The sequence below is a fragment of the Lagenorhynchus albirostris genome, chromosome 13 (assembly GCF_949774975.1).
Source record: "Lagenorhynchus albirostris chromosome 13, mLagAlb1.1, whole genome shotgun sequence".
In the NCBI taxonomy this organism is placed as follows: domain Eukaryota; kingdom Metazoa; phylum Chordata; class Mammalia; order Artiodactyla; family Delphinidae; genus Lagenorhynchus; species Lagenorhynchus albirostris.
Window position 1 is genome coordinate 12,423,376 of NC_083107.1, and position 16,917 is coordinate 12,440,292.

The window sequence follows — 16,917 nt, forward strand, 5'->3', positions numbered from 1 at the left end:
AATGAGAGAAGCTTTTAAAGTTTGTTTGGTTCTTTTTTTTTTACACAGAAATGTTTTCTAACGGATTCCCCCTCATGCATTTACTGTAAAGTTCTAGCGAGGGCCAAGGTCCTCCAGGGGTGTATTGATTGGGGGACAATGGTGAGATTGGTAAGACACCTATTCACATGACAACATGGCACCAGGAGACCCTGGCCAGGCTTTAGTAACCTCAAGGATGTGTCTGGGCACTGCATGCCCGGCAGCCAATGGTGGACGTGCTCGAGAGGCTGCTGTAGACGTCTGTGTTGGTGGCCTTCACCTCTGGAGTGCTCCTGGACTGGCAGGCACACTGGCTGCGGTGGCGCTACCTGGACTGGAGAAGGAAGAGGCTGCAGGACAAGCTGGTGGCGATGCAGAAGAAGCTGGACCTGGCCTGTGACTCTGTGTGGCCACTTTGCCTCAGCTGTGGGGCTCCTGCCCAAGCAAGCCTGCCCTCATACTTTCTGCCCACAGTACTGGGCTCTTCCCAGAATCACTTGTTGAAGATGGATATAGAGAACTGGGCAGAGAAAAAAAAGGATGTAGCCTAGGTCTCCTGGCCCTTGAGTCCTACCCTGGCAGCACCTTGAGAGTAGCATTCTGGGAGCGAAGAGAGTTTAGCAGTTGCCTAAGAGAATCCCAAGTTTCTGAGGCTCTCCTTAGTGGCTGTTAGTGAATCTTTAAGTAACTTTAAGTAATTTCTGATGCTTTATAATTCTCCTTCTTGAGGAAAAGTATTCTCCACTGAAATAATTCCAAGTCCCTTTCCAGGCCTTCTGGAGGAATTTTCCAGCCCTTCTAAGTAACAGGACTTGACTTTACCTACATTCATTAACACCAAGGTTTCTCAGTTTCTGTAGCTACTTTCACCACCATGCTTGAGCATCTGTAAAGGTTTGTGTTTAACCCTCCACAGGAACCTTCTCAGCCTACCCACTCCCATGGAATTGCCTCCATTTCCTATGGGTGTCCAAGAAGACTCTTCATTCTTTGGTCACATTCTGCCATATTTGGGCACTGTCATGATTCATGTATATCTTGTGCCATCTACCCTGTCTCTGGCCACATAAAACTCCTGTCCTGAGTAGCCTACTGGTTCTTTGACACAGTGGTACTCATTAAGCTCAGAGGAATCAATGGGTGGGCTATTGTTTCTCAGGGTACGGGAGAAGACTGGAGCTGGGCTCCTTTGGACCAGTGCAAACTTAGGCTGGCTACCTTGATGCTTTCAGACAAACTTCCTATTCATTTCTCATTGACCCCTTTTCTGCAACTGTGTGCTCAATCTTCTCAGCTCTCCTTAGCCTCTAACACTACTTAGCAACCCACTTCTGTTGCTTCCCTTTTAGAACATGGCCTTGATTCATGCCTTACTGAACACACTGATACACAGAGCAATAGGCTGCAGTCCTAGGGTCAGAAAAAGGGCTTAGAAGTCAGAAAATCTTGGACCTTGGGAAAGTCACTTACCTTTTATGAGCCTCCCTTGTCTTACATGTAAACCAGAAATAGTAATACCTCCCTCTCAGGATTGGTGTACAATTCAATGAGATAATAAACATGGATAAGTTTTGCACCCCATAAAGCACGAAGTGAGGGTCACTACCAGACCCGCCTTCTCTGCACCTTCAGACCTTCCAATATTTCTGCCTCTACCAGCAAATTGTTCTGTTTACCTTTCATCTTGCCTGCTCCCTTCATCTTATCCTGGTTCCAGCAGATTCAATCTTCCCCTCTTCATCCTCTCTACTGAAAAACACCCCTCTTCCCACCTCCACGGCAAGTAAACAATGTTTCACGTGACCCTGTTGCCTGCCCCTATTCCCACAAGCCACTGTCCTCCTCCCTTTCCTTTTGTAACATGAAGTCACACTGCTCATTGCCTGCTCTTTCCATGACTCCTGCATTTTTTTCCCAACTGCTCTCCCCAAGCCAGCAGATTTGTCCATCTTTTCTGTTCTTATCATCCTTAACCCCTCTTCAAAATCTCACATTGCAAGCCATCTTCCTGTGTCTTTAAACTCCTTCTTCTCTAGGTTTTCATAGCACTTTAAACTTTTACTAGAATGTACTCTTCTTGTATCCTCCCTAACGCTTTACCACTTCATGGTTTCCTGTCTCCTTTTCTGACTCAGTATCACCCTTGTCCCCTTATAAGTGGCTTTTCCTTAAGCCTAGGTGTCTGTCTTCTGCTCCGCCTCAAACAGGGAATCATCATCTCTTCTTACTCCATGCTGGTTTAACCACATGTGCAATATTGCCTTTACTTCTAGTATCATCTTCTATGAGAATTATTACAAACTCAGATTTATTCAGCAGGATGACCAAGATGGTGAGGGAGCTAGAAACAGCTCACCTTATAGAGCACTTGAGAGAAGGGATATTTAAACCTCAAAAGAGAAAATTCAGCGGAAACACTCCTTGCTGTCCTAAAACATTTGAAAGGAGGTAGAAAAGGTTTTTGTCTACTGACTTGGTTTCCCACAGAAAACAGAGAAGTTGAAGACAGTAGGTACGGAATCACTAGCAAGCAATGCCTTCTGGTCCTGTGAAGATGTTAAGAGCACAGGCTCTGCAGTCAGATGATATGGGTTCAAATCCCAGTTCTACCACTTCTTCTCTGTATGATCCTGAGAAATCTATTTCATTTCTCTGTGCCTTCATTTCATCATCTGTATAATGAGAGTAGATAATGATAGTCATTGGAACAAAGATTTATTATTCGCTGTGCTAGTTATTGTATAGGGATATGGATACAATCGTGCCCACTGATGACTCACAATCTATTGGGAAAGGTAGGTGCACACGTGGGTAATTAAAATACAAAGCAGATCACTGAGATAGAGGAACAAAACCTGATGAGAAAGGGGAAGATCACACTGCCTGAGGGGATCAGGAAGGATTGCTTGGAGGAGGCGGAAGCAGTGTGAGTTAAGACCTGGGGATGAGAGAAGGCAGGACTTGTTTGAGGACTGGCAAATACCCCATCAAATTGCACCTCACTTGGAAGCCTTTGCTACGAAGCCAGTACTTTCGTGCTTGTCCTTCTCAAAGCTTCAGCATATACCTCATGCTGCCAGTCAGATTTGCATATCAAGTTAGGAGTTTTTCAACCTACCCTGCAAATAAATCTTTGTTCCCATATTACCTGATCCCAAAAGCCAAACATTTGATCCACGGGGCAGATGGTAGAAGAGTAGGGGGAAAAGCCTGAGGAGAGGACAGTGGAGAGCATGCCTACTGACCAGGAAGCCAACCAGAGGAAGGAGCAGGTCCAGGGCAGGCAGGAGATGTCCTTGACCTGGGCAGCTGGAGCATAGGTACACAGGTGTCCCTCATGTTCATTGTCTAGGGCAGAGCCACGTGGACAGTGGGCTCCCCATGAATGAGTGAGTGAATGAATGAATAAATGAACATGCAGCACCATGTAGGCTCTCGTGTATGTTATAGTATATTTTTACATATAATCTGGGTCAAGAAGAGGTGCAGACGTTAGAACAACCTGTGGTTCTCACTTGCTGTTTTCTGATGAAGTGCTCGGCAATCCTCACACATTGCTGGATGTTTAAGACAATAACACCTTTGCATTCTGATGCTGTAAAATATTGTTTGGATTAAAAGGGCAGGAACACATTGATGGATCTGAAATTTTTTTTCTTTTGGCTTGGAGATGACAGGGCAATCCATCAGACAACTTCCTTGGCTCCCTGTGACATTTCAAGCTCAAATGTTATAGCTTTCTTATTTTTTCTTTTCTCTTTTATTTCACCCCCTGGCTCTCTATTGAACTGTGCCTCTAGGAAGTGCATCCTGTAGATGTGGCTTCGCTGACACTTGTCATACACAGGCACTCCGTTGAGGCTTGTCAGATGATGGCTGGGAATACTCAGACTAGCTTAGCAGGTTGTGCTGAAGTTGAGGTGACTTCTTAATCTACCGGTGATGCTGTCCCCACCTGTGCCCTAGAGCATGAGGCAAGCAGTTCTTAGAAAACAGAGCAGGCCCTAGACAATGACAAAGGATTCAGATGCCTACATAATGTGATTTCAGAAGCTGGATTGTGTGCACAGAGAAAGCAAGTTGCAATGCTTGGCTTCTTTACCTGTTTCTGCCACTATGCATAATGTAAACTTGGAAAGGCTACTTAACTTCTCCAAGCCTCAGCTTCTCTCCTTTTGAGAGAACAAATAAGTATAAGAATAAAATGAGATAATGATCCGGATACATTGTGAAAATATAGAACATAAGTAGGTAACATACACTCTCTGTATTAGTTATCTACTGCTGTATAGATATCCCACAACTTCGTGAATTCAAATAACAAACGTCTGTTATCTCACATTTTCGTGGATTAGGAATCGGGGAGTGGCATAACTGGGAAGTTCTGGCTCACAGTCTGTAGAGCCATTGTCTAGGGCTGCACTCATCTGAAGGCTTGACTGGGGCTGGAGAATCTGCTTCCCAGATGGTTTGCTCATGTGGATGTTGGAAGGAGGCTGCAATTCCTCAGCACATGGGCTTCTCCAAAAGACTCCTTGGGTGTCCTCATGACGTGGCAGCTGGCTTCCCAGAGTGAGTGATCCAGGGCAGAAGCCACAATGTGCTTTGTGAGCTAGGCTCAGAAGTCACAAGCTGTGATTTCCTCAATATCCTAATGGTTATACAGGCCAGCCCCCGTCAGCCTGGGAGGGCACTGCACAAGGGCATGAATTCCAGGAGATCATCTTGGAGGCTGACATCCACACCCTCTCTCAGTTTACACGGTTCGCCTGAAAAATGAAGAGATTATGGCTGACTGTCTCTAAGGTCTTCACATTATAACTTGGTCCAGATAGCTCTCCTTCAAACCCGCTATGCAACCACTCTCCTCTCCCATCTAGCTTAGAATTCCTGCTACACTGTCAACCCCTTGTTCCACGCTAAAAATTCACTTTCAGTCTTCAGTAAGGTTCTGCAGAAATGGATGTTCATTGCACCTGAGGGAGTTCTCTGGAGCTGGGTTGCACTGGTTTGTCACCCGCTCACAGGTGCAGCCCACCGCAGTTTCCAGAGTGCAGTTGCATCCTCATTTCATGTGACACGGAGCCCCTTCTTTGAGAGTCAGTAAGGAGGTGACCAGTGTGGACAGTGAGGGAGAGGAGAGTCAAGGTCTCCAGCTTTGGCGATCTGCCTTACATTTTATATTTTCCAAAATGTGTTTGTTTCTGGGCTCTCTACTTGATTCTGTCAACTCTGAGGGAGACAGAGCTGGCGTTGTTTCTTCCATGTTGTAGATTGAACAACTGAGGCTTAGAGAGTCCTAATTGAGTCATTCGCTGAAATAGGGAACATGGGAGGAAAAGATACTGGATGGTTAAAATGTGGAGTCTGGCTTTAAATGTCTTGAACTTGAGGTGTCTGCAGTGTGCTAAGTGAGGTTAATGTACAACCTTGAATAGAGCTTCCAGATGATCAACTGGGCATAGAACAAGATCTAATATCCTGATTATTCTGCTTTGTCTGCAGATTTCTCCACTCCTTCCAGCTGTTCTACTATTCTCTGTCTTCTTGGTCCCAGATGTCCTGGGTTGGTTTCCTCAAAGCCATCCTCCTTAGCTTCATGGACCCCATTGGCCTGGTGGCGCATAGCCTCGAGGGCCCTGCAGGGTGACTGGGAGATACCTTCTAGTGGGGACGGTTCTGACTGAGGGTTCCACGAGCCCCTTGAAAAGAGAGGCAGAAAGAAGCTTCACCAACCTTCAGCCAAAGCAGTTTTCAACACATAGCTCATCCATCCATGTGGACCACCATGTTCTAATATTTCTGTAAGGTCCTGGGGCCCAGGTCTGCCTTTACCGCTAAGTTAGCTGCGAAGTAGAAGAATTGCAAGTAAAGGCACCTTGGGACCAACTCCCACAGACCTGGTGTCAGCTGCTGCCCTTTGCTGGAGCACCCTAAGCTGTGAATCTTAGGGTACTGGAGCACCCTAAGCTGTCCCCACCCTGTCAACCCCGGCTTAGACCACAGACCCCAGTGAACTCTGCTCCTGCCTTTAGAACTCTTCAGAGGATCCCCAGAAGTAGGGTTCCCCGAGGCCGGTCTCCCCACATGTCCAGTCCCACAGACCCTTCGAGCAGCTGCGTCTCCAACCTTATCTTCCCTCTGCCTCCACGGAAACCTGAGAAAGACGGAAAGGGGGAAGTGGCCTGGTTTCCCAACACAAATAACCCCGCAGAGCTTTCTCAGCAGTGACCCTTAGCCTGTTGTGTCAGCCTCAGGCTGAAGGAGGAAGGAAATAGACCTTCTATTGAGTATTTTTCTTCCCCTGTCAAGAAGATCAGAGGAGCTGAGACGAGGAAAGAAAAGGAGTCAAAAGCAGCTTGTTACCTCCTTTTTCAGGATTCGTGTTGCTCTTCCCCTCCCCTCTCAAGCTCTAAGTAAACAAACTCCCCAGCCGAGGAAGGCCCCAGGCCCCACTCCAGCCAGGCCATAAATAAGAGCCCTTCAGCCTTTCACTCTCGGGCAGCAGAGAGGGTACTTCTCAGTGGAACATTTGATAGCGGGGGAGGGTAGGGGCAGAGCGCTGTGTTAATTGAATCCCAATTTCCTTCTCCCAGGACCGCTCTTATCTTTTTAATTATACAAGGCCTTTCATCTTCCTGAGGACTTGTCTCTGTCATTAATGCATGATCCCGATTAGAGATAGCGGTCTGCTTGGAGTAATGGGAGCCTCGAGCGGAGGCCTTTGGAAACGCTTTTGCTTTTTTGAAACACTCAAGTTTACCCAGGGCAAATCCAGGTGGGGCGGGAGATGCTCTGCGTTCCTCTCAGCTCTCAGGTAATCTTCCTCTGGCTGTCAGTGTTTGAGATGGTCGACTCTGAGGTTAGGGACAAGGGCCTCTTGAGGCCCGTCTCTGCTGTTGTGGCCCAGCAGGGAAGGGACAAAGGAGCCACTTGCAAGGTAAGCAGTTCAGAGGGAAATCTGTCCAACTGTATTCACAGGATGCAGGGCACCAAGGTCAGAGACCCAAAGAGTTGGGATATTCTGTATTTCCCAAATGTCTGGGTAGCCACTAAGTGCTTGTGACTGGAAATGGGTTCTCACGGGCTTTTCCTTCACATCACAGAGATGCATTATCTCCAGGTGACAATGGCTCGGGACCCTCCAGGGTTACATTTCTCTTCCACCCCTGCGCTCCCAGCTGCCCTGTCAAATGGCTAATGAGTTGTAAACCAATACTTAGTGGTGCAAAGAACATGTCCTATTTGAAGGGATTTGCCTCGTAGTCGGTGTTCAATCAAGGTTGGCTAAACAACTTTTTACACGCAGGCTCTGAGAGCCATTCCACTTAAAACATGAATTCCCAAATATTTATGGAGCAATTATAGCTCCTCATTGATAGCTTTAAATTCTATCGGAATTTATTTTTCTGGGCCGCATTGTGGCCTTTGGGGTCCCTTCACCAAGGCAGTCTGATATGTCACATGTGCCACGCTGGCCCCTGGATGTGCAGAAAGATGGGTGAGGCTGAGTGCCTGCAAGGAGCTTAGTGCTCGGCTTGGAAACATTCTGTTAGTTTAAAAAATATGGTATAAATATAGGTAAGTAAATATGTATATATATATTGTATTATATATTATACAACTGTATGTATATACACAATATCAATACATACAACTGTATGTATAACAGTAACATACAACTGTATGTATATACACACTTAATATCAAAACAACTATATAAATATATATATAAATATGGATGTATGTATATACATATATATAGAGAGAGAGAGAGATTCTTATCTTCAGATAAGTCAGTTATGATTTCAGCTGTATATCTATATACACACACATAACATGTACAAATATACAGTTGAAATCACGGCCGACTTCTCGGAGGAGGGGAATCCACACAGCACCGTCAGCCAACTCTCCATCCCAGGTGTGCATTCTTGCAGGTTCTGTTCTGAGTCCCGTGTCTCATCAGCTCATGCCTACAACCACCTTAGAGGTTCTGGAGGCAGCCTGGAGGTTACTGATAAAGACCTCCTAACTAGGAGGTTTGGGAGTCAGGATTTCAATCCAGGTCCAACCACAGAGCTTGGCCCCCCACCCCTGAGCCCCATGGCCCAAACTTCCCTCCTTGCTTGACGCCACGGTTTGCTCCTGAAAGAGTGCCGTTTTGGTCATAAGCCCGCAAGGCTTATGGGAGACATGATGAACCTGGACATGGTCCAGAGAAGCGCAATTAAAATGCTCAAGGGGAAGGAGAGCCTTCTGTTTGAGGACAGACTTAGAAAAACCAATCAGTGAAGTTTGGAAAGAGGAAGGGTGATCAGGGACGTGATGGGAATCAGTGGGTAGTGGAGGGAACGAAGCAGGAGGAGACAGGTGAGCTTGCCAAGGGCACACTCACTGCAGCTCAGACGCAGCGGTTTGGGGACAACAAGAAAGATCTACTTAACACGTTCCATAGGTTTGCTGCCTGCTGTGCTATCCCAAGAGATGGCACAGGCTCAAAACATAAATAGGTTCCCAGCCTATGGATGTACTGTTGTGTGTTTCCTACAGAACATCTGGTTTCCCATTGTCTGACTCGGACTACCTCAGTTTCTAATGGTCTAGACCAGGAGTTGGCAAACTTTTTCTGTAAAAGAGCAGACAGTAATTTTTTTTGGCTTTGTGGCAACCCTGTCCCAATTACTCAACTTTGCCAATGTAGTCCAAAAGTAGCCATAGATAATAGGTATAAATGGGCTTGACTCTGTGCTAATAAAACTTTATTTACACAAATAGGCAGCGAGCTGAATTTGACCCGCCAGCTGTAGTTTGCTAACCCTGGGTCTAGGTAAATTCATAAAATTCACAGGTGGGTCAAATTATACAATTTAGAACTGGGAGGAATTTTGGGGACCACACTCTCACTTTATAGAGCAGAAGAGTGACATCAAGAGATGTCAAATGAGCTCCCCAAGTCATACAGCTAGGTACCCATAGTGGGCTATTAGGGTTCTTTGGTTGTTCTAGGGGAATATATTTATATCCTCTGGAGATGATGTTATTGAGGCTGGCAGTGAAGTGTTCTCCTGCTGGATACAATGGTCCAATTTGGCATTTCTGATTCTCATTAAGTATGTATTCATGGTCAAAGACTGCCTTTTCTTAGAAAATGTTTCAGATGTAGGAGGATCTGGAAATATAGTTTACCTTAAGAAAACTAAAGGCTACTTTTATTTATTTTTTAATTGAAGTACAGTTGATATACAATATCATATAAGTTATAGTTGTACAATATAGTGACTCACAATTTTCAAAGGTTATGCTCCATTTACAGTTATTATAAAATATTGGCTATATTTCCTGTGTTGTATTCTTGTAGGATTTTTTTTTTCTTTTTTTTGCGGTACACGGGCCTCTCACTGTTGTGGCCTCTCCCATTGCGGAGCACAGGCTCCGGACGTGCAAGCTCAGCAGCCATGGCTCACGGGCCCAGCTGCTCCGCAGCATGTGGGATCTTCCCGGACCGGGGCACGAACCTGCGTCCCTGCATCGGCAGGCGGACTCTCAACCACTGCACCACCAGGGAAGCCCCTTGTAGCTTATTTTATACATAGTAGTTTGTATCTTTTAACCCCCTACCCCTATCTTGCCCCTCCCCACTGCCCTCTCCCCACTGGTAACCACTAGTTTGTTCTCTATATCTGTAAGTCTGCTTCTTTTTTGTTATATTCACTAGTTTGTTGTATTTTTTAGATTCCACATATGAGTGAAATCAAACAGTATTTGTCTTTCTCTGCCTGACTTATTTCATTTAGCACAATACATTCCAAGTCTATCCATGGTGTTGCAAATGGTAAAATTTCATGGTTTTTTTCTTAGCTGAGTAGTATTCCATCGTATACATGTACCACATCTTCTTTATCCATTCATCGGCTGATGGATTCTTAGGTGGCTTCCATATCTTGGCAATTGTAAATAGTGTTGCTATGAACATTGGGGTGCATGTATCTTTTCTAATTAGTGTTTTCATTTTTTTCATATATATACCCAGGGGTGGAATTGCTGGGTCATATGATAGTTCTTTTTTTAGTTTTTAAGAAACTGCTATACTGTTTTCAACTAAAGGCTACTGTTAAATTCTTGGAACTCAGAAAACGAGATACTCCTTCCCCCTCTCCTACTCCCCTGGTTCTGAGATGGGAAGACATTTTATTTCTTGACAGACTATGCAAGTGACATTGACCCTCAGAGCCGAGTCCCTTGATAGACTGGTGTCTGTAAATGGAGGTTGTAATTGACCTCCCTTTGGTCGACGGGTGTTCCTGGTGGGGCCTGTCCCCCTGAAAACATTACCCTCTCACATTTGGACCAGACTTTCCTGAAAACAGCCCCTGCTCTCCATGCTCTGTTGGCAAGAGTCAGGAACTGCCTGAATTAGATGACCCTCAGAGCCCTTATGGGGAAGACTCTGTGTGTGTGTGTGTGTGTGTGTGTGTGTGTGTGTGTGTGTGTGTGTGTAGCTGGTGGGGGGAGGGAGGGAAATGAGCAGCGGCTGATAACACAAGAATGCATCTGTGCTCAGAAAGCCACTATTACATTTGTGGCTTGTTTTTTTTCCTAGGGCCCGTTGAAGGTCTCTCATGAAAATAACTCACTCAAGTAACCCTCTAGAAGTCCAAAGCCTTGAGCGGAGACAGACACATAGCTGTCCCAGATTTCGTGTCTAGAACTTTTGACAGCAGACTCCGTATTGCCCTCTGTGAAAGGGAACTGGGCTCTGTGCTCTTTGACACCTTAGCCAAATGGCTTCAGGTGACTGAGGCAGCAAAGATGAGGGGAGAAAATAGGATATTTCACATGTGGATGAATTGCCTCTGAGGGTAACTTCATGCTTCATGGATAGAAAAGGAAACTATTCTACATACTTTAAAAGGGAGTCCATCAGCTGGAGTTTTGATCCACATGAGTGCCCCCCAAGATGCCTGGTGATGGGGTGGGGGGAGAACTGCAGTCTGAGAATCCATCTGGGTTCCAGCTACTCGCTGAGCAACTCCTGTACCAGAGAGATCTCCACCCTAGGACTTCACAAATCTATGGGAGAAAAGTCTCTGTAATTGCAAGATTTCCTACCTGCTCCTTGATCCCAAGAAGGGATGCAGGCTGGGCGTATAAACAGGTGACTAGAGCAGGCCTGGCTCTTGCAGAGGGAAAAGGCTCTTTCAAACATGGGCTGAAGAGGCAGGAAGTCCTGGATTGAGATCCCAGCTCTAACTGTTACCAGCTTTACCTCATTACGGGAGTTATATTGTTGGTAGATCTCAGACTTGGAGCACCCTGACTATAGCAGGACCACAGTAAATGTCGTTTTCCCTTTTCACCCTGTTGGTTCCCACACTTAGCAGCCCTCTTGTTCAACCTCCCACCCTGTCCCTGATACTCAGTGACAGGGAGGCCTCCACCTCATGGGGAAGCTGGTACTGAGCAGTTCTAGCTGCTACTTCATACGTGAGTCTATCGCCTATTCAGCCCACAACTGCTCTTCAAATTTTTGGGGTGGGAGGGGTGTGTGTCACGCTGTGCAGTATGAGGGATCTTAGTTCCCTGAGCAGGGATCGAACCTGAGACCCCTGCAGTGGAAGCGGGGGCCCTTAACCACTGGACAGACAGGGAAATCCTCGCTCTTCAAATTTCTTTTTTTTTTTTTTTTTTTGCGGTACGCGGGCCTCTCACTGTTGTGGCCTCTCCCGTTGCGGAGCACAGGCTCCGGACGCGCAGGCTCAGCGGCCATGGCTCACGGCCGCAGCCGCTCCACGGCATGTGGGATCCTCCCGGACCGGGGCATGAACCCACGTCCCCTGCATCGGCAGGCGGACTCTCAACCACTGCGCCACCAAGGAAGCCCCCAAACATTTTTAATACTTCTTTTTCTGATTATAAAGATGATGCATACGCATTGCAGAAAACTTGAAAAGCATAAAAAAATGGATATGAAAGAAAGATCACTGATAAATATAACATGCAGTGATAAGCACTGCTAGTACTTTGGTGTATTTCTTCCTACTTGTGGAAGAAATATGCATGTGTTTTACAAAATTTGTATTTCATTATAGGTTTTGTATCCCGCTCATTCTTTTCCCTAACACTGTGAACATTTCTCATAGCACTGAATAGTCTTCGAAGACATATTTTTAACGGTTGCCAAATTGTCTGTGGCATGGCTGTATCACAATGTGTGTGACCATTTCCTTACTGTTGGACACTTAGGTTGTTTCTAAATTGTCGATATTATAAATAACATGGCAGTAAACATCATTGTAGGAAAATCTTTGCCACGTTCTAAGTACTTCTTTGAGCTAAATTCCTAGCAATAGAAATCCTGGACCAAAGAGCATGAGGATTTTTAGGGGCCTTGGTATGGAAGGCCGTGCTGTTCTCCAAAAAGCGTGTCAATTTCTATAGACGGGGTGTGTTTCTCAGCATCCGCTCTCACACCCGGGTTGGAGCAAGCATTCTTCCCTAAGACTCCGCGATATCAGAAGGTAGCTGTCAAATCTCCGGGATTCCTGGCTCTTCTAGGTTAAACAGCCCTTTCCTTAAAAATTCTTTCAAGGCTACTTTCTAAGCTCCTCACCATATCGTTCTACTGATTAGAGAATATTCTGGTTTGTGATTATAGTCTTAAAAATGGGCTACCTAGGGGCTTCCCTGGTGGCGCGGTGGTTGAGAGTCCGCCTGCCGATGCAGGGGACGCGCGTTCGTGCCCCGGTCCGGGAAGATCCCACATGCCGCGGAGTGGCTGGGCCCGTGAGCCATGGCTGCTGAGCCTGCGCGTCCGGAGCCTGTGCTCCGCAACGGGAGAGGCCGCAACAGTGAGAGGCCCGCATACCGCAAAAAAAAAAAAAAAAAAAAAGGGCCTGAAAACAGAGCACAACACACCACATATGGCCTGACCCATTTCTACCTGCTGTATTTGGGCTTTTATACTTAATGCAATCTAAGGTTGCATTTGTTTTCTGTTTTTCTTTTAGCCGGCTGTTGGCTCAGATAAGTTCGTGGCAAGCTGACAGTTTGCGGTCTCGATGATCTGATTACTGGGGTCTCTTCCGCTTGATTCTTGTTTAGCTGAGCTCTTGAGCCTAATCCAGGACTTACATTTATCCGACTGGTGAGCGTTCAGTGCCCCAGCCTGTTTAAATTCCAATGCTGCCCACAGAAAGCAGGTCCTTCGTGCCTCAGCTGTGTTTCCAAAACACATTGCCCACTGGACTCCATCTAGGGCTTCTGCTGGCCCTGTTCCTATGCAGAGGTCAGGAGAAGGTCGTGGGCTTGTTGAGGTCTGGGCTGCCTGGCGCCATCCTGGCCGGCAGTCCACTTGCGAGCGTTCTCAAGGGTAACTGGGATCTTGGCTTGAAACAACTCTCATGAAGAGTGCAGCTGATCCCTCGGAGAAGGACTCTCGAGTGATGCTGGGTGATTCCACCAGCAGGGTGGGCCCTCCTTGGGGGCCACGGGGCTCTGCAGGTGGGGCACCCACCTGGCTGGGCTTCTCTCGCCAGATCTAGAGGCTGAGACTTGGCCACGACTCTGGCTTTGCCTCTCTTTCGCCTCTTTCCCAGTACAAATAGAATATAATTCCTCAGGTTTATGGGCAGGCCTGGGGCCCAACTTGCCCTCCCATCCCAGCTCTGACCTGAACCCCCAGGGGCTTTGCACACCGATGTGTGGCTGGCCTGGTTCCGTTGCAGCCCTTCCCCGTAACAGCCGCTGTTTGGCCACCCACCAGGCGTAGGCATGTGTATTGGAGCGTGGTCCAGGTGGGCAGGGGGCTCCCGGTGGGCTTGTCTCCTTAGCCCCTCAGACTCTTCCTCTCATGGGAAGACCCATGGCTTAGGACGCAAGGCCCTCGGAGTCAAAGGGCTTAGGTCAGGGGCCTTGGTTGTCCTGGGGTCGAAGGCGGTATTGCTCGTGGGTGAACGGCATTCAACCAGCTCTTCAGTCCCTGTAGATGTCTGTGCTTGTGTGTGTGGAGGGCACACCTGGGTAGATGGCTGGAAGGAGTAGTTGCACAAGTGTAGACAGAAAGCCCAAACGGGAAGGGGCTGGGTCCACATCTAAGGTGCTCTGCCGTACCGATAGCGGGGAAACTGCAAGGCCATGGAAGGATGTTGAGATGGTGGGAAAGACGTTGGCCAGGGGTCAGGAAGCCTGAGCTCTCATTCTGGGACTTGGTCACCAAATGTTCTGACTGCAGCCCCAAGGCATTTTGGCTCACCAGAGTCTAGGCTCCCGGGTACAGAAGACCACGTCTCCACGTGGCTCCAGGTCTCCTGAAAGCACATATTCTCCACACACAGCCCTCGGCATGACACCCACGCCCTACACTACTGTGCCGTCCACTTCTCAGTCCCTGGGGACAGCCTTTCTCTTTCATCTTTGGAGTCACTGGGCTTCCCCTCCCACCTACATTCAGTGTTTGGTTTCTATGAGTAGGGATAATGCAACTCTTATTTAATTCAAATCACTTCCATTCCATCCCATTCAACTCTCTCCCGTCAACTACACGTCTGTCTTTTATTGCAATCATCATTTGCTGTTTTGAAGGAGATAAAACAGAAAATATAAACATATGTTAAAAATCAGCCCCTGCCTTATACTTTATATTTTCAAACTGCCTTCACGTAAAGTATTTCATTACAGACTCAAGCAGCTGGCGTCATGAAATATGGTCTCGGACGTAGAATCCAATGAAAATCCAATGAAAAGAAATCCTGAGAGCAGAAGGGAGGAGAGAGCAGGTTCACCAGGCCTGCTGCCCCATTCCTGCTAGGCCTGGGCCATGACTGGGTGCCTGCCTGTGGCCACAGCTAGGTCATCTGTTTGGAAATATCTCCCCTTACTTCTTCAAAAATTCTCCTTTATTTTAAAATGTCTTCTTCCCATTTACGTACTTCTTGGAAATCAGATCTTAAAACCTCAGAGCTGGAAGAAGCTCTGGTAGTCATCACCTAGACCAGCAGTTCTCAGAGTGTGGTCCCTGGGTCAGCAGCACCCGTCCCATCTGGGAACTTGTTCGAAATACAGACTCAGGCCCCACCCCTACCTGTTGACGGCCATCTGTGTTTTAACAAGCCCACTAGGTGATGACTCTGGTACCCACCCAAGTTTAAGACCACTGGTCCTGACCAATTTCCAAATTTCAAATGGAGGTCCTGTGGGCAGAAGGGCCACTTTCCTTGCCCCACACGCAGTCAGCTACGGAGCCCAAATGAGAAGCTGATTCCCAAGCTCCATCCTGCACCTGTTGCCCTGCCGTCACGGGCCCTCTGTGGAGCTCTGGGCCGTCCCCTCCACAGAGCGGTCCCTGCAGCCTGCTTCCCACTCCACGTCTGTGTGCACAGAAGATGAGCCAGGCTGGTAACCAGTGTCCCCCACGACATCAGACACCGGTGCTTCTTACCAGGCTCATGGCCCGCAACCTTACTGCCCTGGATGGCATGGGACGTTGAAAATCACAACCTCTGAGGACACCTGATTCCTGAAAATCAGCATATACATTCCCACCTGCTCCTGGGCCTCCTTTGATCTTTTCCCCTAGACTCCAGCGCTTCCCACGGACCCAGCAGAGTCCCCCCGGTCTCCTCCCCAGGGCTCTGGATCATCACTAGTATATTACCTTGGGTTATAGGAGCTGAGTAGGCCTCCCCCTCTTCAATCCCTGCCCAGACATGGAGTCCAAAAGATGGCAGAGCTGTGGGCAGCTCGATCCCGGACACCAGCATTCCTGAGGTGGTTTTGAAAACAATAAAAAATATTCCGCGTCAACACAGGGCATGAGTAAGGGGGTGTTTACTGAGCAGCTATGCTGTGCCAGGCTACACGATAGGCCTTGTCTCTCCCGATCAGGGCTCTGGGTCAGTGGGTCTGCAGGCCTACACTCAGGCCCACTTCTACTCCCGTGATGCCCACATCCTCCACCTCTACCCTTTCCGTCCCCCTCCCTCTCGACTGCCCACAGCTGTGCCATGTGGTCTGTGGGTCATCCCTCATGGGATGTGGGGAGGGGCTCATCGAGGAAGGCAAAGTCACCTGCCAGAAAGGAAGGCTGGGGTAGAATCAGGCACCCTGGGAGGCTGGAGAAGGTTTGGGGCAACTCAGGTGAAGAACGTGCTCAAAATGGACACGAGACGATTAAAACTGCCCAACTGAGGAGGGAAACAGAAAAGGCATGATGGGGCATTTGGTGACGTGACGTGACCCAGGGTTTTCAGACAGAGTCTATGGATTTTCGGGAGGCAGGGGTTCCAGCAGGTCAGGGAGGATGGTGACGGGCCTGACCCTGAGGGCCCGGCTGGACAAGACTCAAGCCCAGAGGACTGGGTGATGGGTGGCCTAGAGTGGTCGGGGAGCCCAGTGAGGGTGGAGAGGCAGTGGGTGGTTGTCAGTGAGGCTGGGAGGAGGAAAGCACGGTGGCCAGAGTGAGGGAGCTCTCGGGGTAAGGCTGCTGCACAGACGTTACACCCCAGGGATGAGAGCTGGTCGGAAACGATAACTGTGGTAGCAACGTTCATTGAACCCAGGTAGCAAATTACCCTGTGATAAGCACTTGGCATGTATTTTCTCATTTACCGCTCATGACAATTTTTCCAGGACCCGTAATGTGCCGGATGCCACCCAAGGTCCTTCACATCCCCATTGCCATTTAGTCCACGTTACGACACCCCAGGTGACAGATGTGGAAAGTGAGGAACAGAAACGTTTTGTGACTTGTCAAGGGGCCACAGCCAGCAGAGAGCTGAGCTGGTCCTAGACTCCAGTTCTGTCCACTGAAAAGCCACAGCTCTTCTGAAAATATCTCCCCTGGCTCTTCTGCTCAGAGAAGCTAGTGAGAGTGACAGCTAGGACAGCCTAAGGCGG

At 47.9% G+C, this 16,917-nt stretch overlaps 1 pseudogene; it reads left to right on the plus strand.

The window, feature by feature from the left end:
- The first annotated feature begins 248 nt into the window (after positions 1–248).
- LOC132531913 (mitoregulin-like) lies at positions 249–5,671 on the plus strand (annotated as a pseudogene).
- Positions 5,672–16,917: the final 11,246 nt, after the last annotated feature.